Below are 4,089 nucleotides of genomic sequence, written 5' to 3'. Positions count from 1 at the left end.
AGAGAGAGAGAGAGAGAGAGAGAGAGAGAGAGAGAGAGAGAGAGAGAGAGAGCTGGGGATATATCTCAGGGAGAGCGTACTTGTGTAACATGTACTAGGTTCTGGGTTCAGTCCCTACAAAGAGAGAGAGTTTGATATCCTATCTATGATAGGGCCAAGATCCAAAGCAGTGAACTCTAAGACAGCGGTATACAAGGCAGGACTCTTCATGCTTGTGACACCCAGAACTCCTTGGTTTCTTTGTATGTGCAAAAACCATGTCCTGGGACAATGGTTCTCAAGCTGTGGGTCGTGACCCCTTTGGGGGTTGAATAAGCAACTCTTTCACAGGGATCATCTAAGGCTGCCAGAAAACTCAGATAGTTACATTATAATTCACAACTAGCAAAATTACAGTTATGAAGTAGCAATGGTTATGGTTGGGGGTCACCACAACATAAGGGACCGTGTTAAAGGGTCACGTCCTTAGGAGATGAGAACCACGGCTCTAGGAGATGCTGTTAGTTTTAAACTGCAGATTTGGACACACTGGGCTTTTTGTAAGCCGTGAGAATTCATCTCTTTAGATGTTTCTAGGGATCCTTACATGAGAAATTTACCAGCTGAGGGGCCTAGGCGTTTGTTGGTGTGACTAATGAAATAGGAAGCTAGAACCTGTTAGACTCAGGGCAAGGCTGGGGAGTTAGAAGCCTGGCGTCTTAGGGGAACATATCCTGGGAGGCTCATTTGTTTTGAAAAGTAACTTTGAAGGCTCCACATGGGTACTGGATGTCACGGTTGGCAGACCGCCTTGCCGGTGTTGGTTGACTGTCTGAGAAACTGAGATAAAGGGTAACTGGGAGCTCTCTGGGGGTTTGCTGGAGGTCAGTGCTGTTGGGCAGGGCGTGGGTTCAGCTCTGGTAGAAAAGACCCGAATTACATCAGGATCACTGGAGAGGCTCAGGATGTGCGTCTGTCCATGCACGTGTGTGTGTGCTCACGTGTGTGTGCATGAGTGTGCATGAATGTACATGGTACATGTGGATGTGCATGTGGATGTGGATGTGTTACTGTGCATGAGTGTTCATATGTATGTGTTTGTGTGCACGTGTGAGCACATGTGTGTGCATGAGTGTCCATGTGGATGTGTTTGTGTGCATGTGTGTGTGCATGAGTGTGCATATGGATATGTTTGCATGCATGTGTGTATGCATGAATGTGCATGTGGATGTGTGTGTGTGTGGATGTGTGTGTGCATGAGTGTGCACGTGTGTATGCATGAGTGTGCATGTGGATGTGTGTGTGCATGTGTGTGTGAGTGTGCACGTGTATATGCATGTGTGCACATGTGTGTGCATGAGTGTGCGTGTGGATGTGTGTGCATGTGTGTGTATGAGTGCGCACGTGTATATGCATGTGTGCACATGTGTGTGTGTGCATGAGTGTGCATGTGGATGTATGTGTGGATGTGTGTGCATGAGTGTGCACGTGTGTATGCATGAGTGTGCATGTGGATGTGTGTGTATGAGTGTGCACGTGTATATGCATGTGTGCACATGTGTGTATGCATGAATGTGCATGTGGATGTGTGTGTGCATGTGTGCGCACGTGTGTGTGCATGAGTGTGCATGTGGATATGTGTGTGCATGTGTGTGGATGAGTGTGCACGTGTGTATGCATGTGTGCACATGTGTGTGTGCATGAGTGTGCATGTGGATGTGCATGTGTGTGCGTGCTCATGTGCAGAGTGAGAGAGGAGCCCAGGGCAAGCCAACTTCCTTTTAAGGAAGGGGCATGGAGGAGCTTGCCCGGTTTTGGTCAGGTTTCCAATGAGAACTTGATTATGTGACCCCTTAGCATCAAGAGTCCTGGATCCAGAGAGTCACAAGCTGCCCTTGGCCAATCAGGAGACTTTCAGGGTTCGGATCTCAATCTCCATACACTTTTCCTGGCTCTGATCCTGTCTGAGAGTTGTTTATTAGGGCGAGCCATGCAGACTTCCAGGGAGGTGAGGTGTTAGACAAGGTATAATCCAGTGACACTCCTGGGAACCTTGGGTCACCTTGACACATTCAGAGTGGAGAATTAAAAACCGCGAAGGGTAAACGGGAGCACTCACTGTGGTGAACCTCCCTCTCGGCACCGTATGCAGCATCTGAAGGTGGAGGGCGTCCTGGGGGTGGGGGGCGGGTGGCAGACGCAGGATAGCGTGCCCTACGTGGTGATACATGTGTATGTACTGACTGGTGTGATTCCATGCCAGGATGGTGGCGGCCGGTCCTCAGAAGCTCACAGTGACGGGGGAGGCAGAGAAGCCCGCGGGCTGACCCTGGGAGGTCATGAAAGGCCTCGAGGTTCTGAAGACTCTGAAAGGCATCTTGGGGCTTGAGTTGGAGGCTCCCATGTGGAGGAGAAAAAGGCATGGAATAAAAAGGCAGGAGATGGGGTGATCTTTAACCATCGTAGGAGCCAGTGTGGCTGGGTAGAGCTTGCTGTGCTTGGGATGACAGCTGGAGCATGCCTGGGAGTGGCTTGGGTGTAGGTGGGGAGAGGAGGGGTGTGGCTTGGCATAGCGGGGGCGTGGCTTGGTTGTGAGTGGGGAGAGGCTGGGCGTGGTTTGCCGTGGCTGGGGCGTGGTCAGCAATGGGCGGGGCACGCACACAAGCGTGTGTGTGTGTGTGTGTGTGTGTGTGTGTGTGTGTGTGTGTGTGTGAGAGAGAGAGAGAGAGAGAGAGAGAGAGAGAGAGATTGAGAGAGAGAGAGGAGTCTGGCTGCGGCGTAACTGGTGTGTAGCTTGGGTGTGGGTGGGGAGAGGTGGTTGGGGGTGTGGGCATGGCTAGAGCGTGGCTGGGGTGTGGGTGGGCGTGGCTGGGGAGAGTCTGGGGTGTGGCTGGGGTGTGGGTGGGGCAAAGTTTGTGGGTGGCTTGTATATGGATGGGTAGGACTTGGGGCCTCTTTAGAAATGTCTCTTCTGGTGACCCTGAGCCCTGGAGTCTTCTAGGTAAGATAGACCCAGGTTTAGATTCTTCCTGCCTCTCCTCTGAGATGTGTCCTAGTAGCCAACGGTAGAGCAGCTCGTGAGTCGGGTGCTGCGTGGGTAAAACCGACTCTTGAACCCAGTTTAAAGCGGTGGTTCTGATTGCCATGTAATGGACGGATGGCCTCGGGTGCTGTTCACCTTTCAGATGCAGTCTGTTCAGGGTCATACGTATATGGAGACTTTTCTTGAAGTTTTAGTGAAATGTAAGTATGTTTAGTTTATTGCAAAGAGGAGAGGGCTGGAGAGACGGCTCGGCTTCCATGTGCTTGCAGTACAACCAGGAGATCCGGAGTTTTCAACACTCATGTGTCCCGTGGTTCCTGTCTGTCATCCTGGGGCAAGGGATGGCTGGCCAGCTAGCATCACGGAATTTGCGAGCTCCAAGCTCAGGGAGAGGCTCTGTTTGAGATAGGGTGCGGCGTGAGGGCTGTGAGCATGGTGGTACACATCCTTTAGTACTTGGGAAGCAGAAGTTGGTGGATCTCTGAGTTCCGGGCCAGCCAGGGCCACATAGTGAGACTCTGTTGCAATGAATAAAAACCAACCAACCAACCAACCAACCAATCAATCAATGCAAAGGTGACGTATGATAGAGGAAGAAATCCATAGACCTTCACATGCTTGAATACATGAGTGTATAGACATATGTTTGCATCACACACACACACACACAAACACACACACACAGGCACATGACTTGGCATTGACTATCCAGGTATGGCTGGAGTACCACAAGGAGCTTTGAAGTCACAGAGATTTGCTGCTGTGTTCTCAGGGACAAATGGCTGTGGGTGCTGGATTGTCCAAGGCTGTGGGGTTTATATGTAAGATCCAGTGCTGAGGAGCTGGGGGATGCAGGAGACCAGGGAGGAGCTGGGGGATGAGGGAGACCAGAGAGGAGCTGGGGGATGCAGGAGACCAGGGAGGATCTGGGGGATGCAGGAGACCAGGGAGGAGCTGGGGGATGAGGGAGACCAGAGAGGAGCTGGGGATGGAGGAGACCAGGGAGGAGCTGGGGGATGGAGGAGACCAGGGAGGAGCTGGGGGATGAGGGAGACCAGAGAGGAGCT

General features: G+C 51.8%; 1 protein-coding gene across 1 annotated transcript in view; it reads left to right on the top strand.

Annotated features, from left to right (window-relative positions):
* LOC114619565 (beta-adrenergic receptor kinase 2-like) overlaps positions 1-4,089 on the top strand; it is a 50,111-nt gene that overhangs the window by 11,191 nt on the left and 34,831 nt on the right. The window lies entirely within an intron of this gene.

The sequence above is a fragment of the Grammomys surdaster genome, unplaced genomic scaffold, assembly GCF_004785775.1.
Source record: "Grammomys surdaster isolate TR1022 unplaced genomic scaffold, NIH_TR_1.0 164, whole genome shotgun sequence".
Lineage (NCBI taxonomy): Eukaryota > Metazoa > Chordata > Mammalia > Rodentia > Muridae > Grammomys > Grammomys surdaster.
Note: the sequence above shows the minus strand (reverse complement) of the source record. Positions and strands in the feature narration are given on the sequence as shown.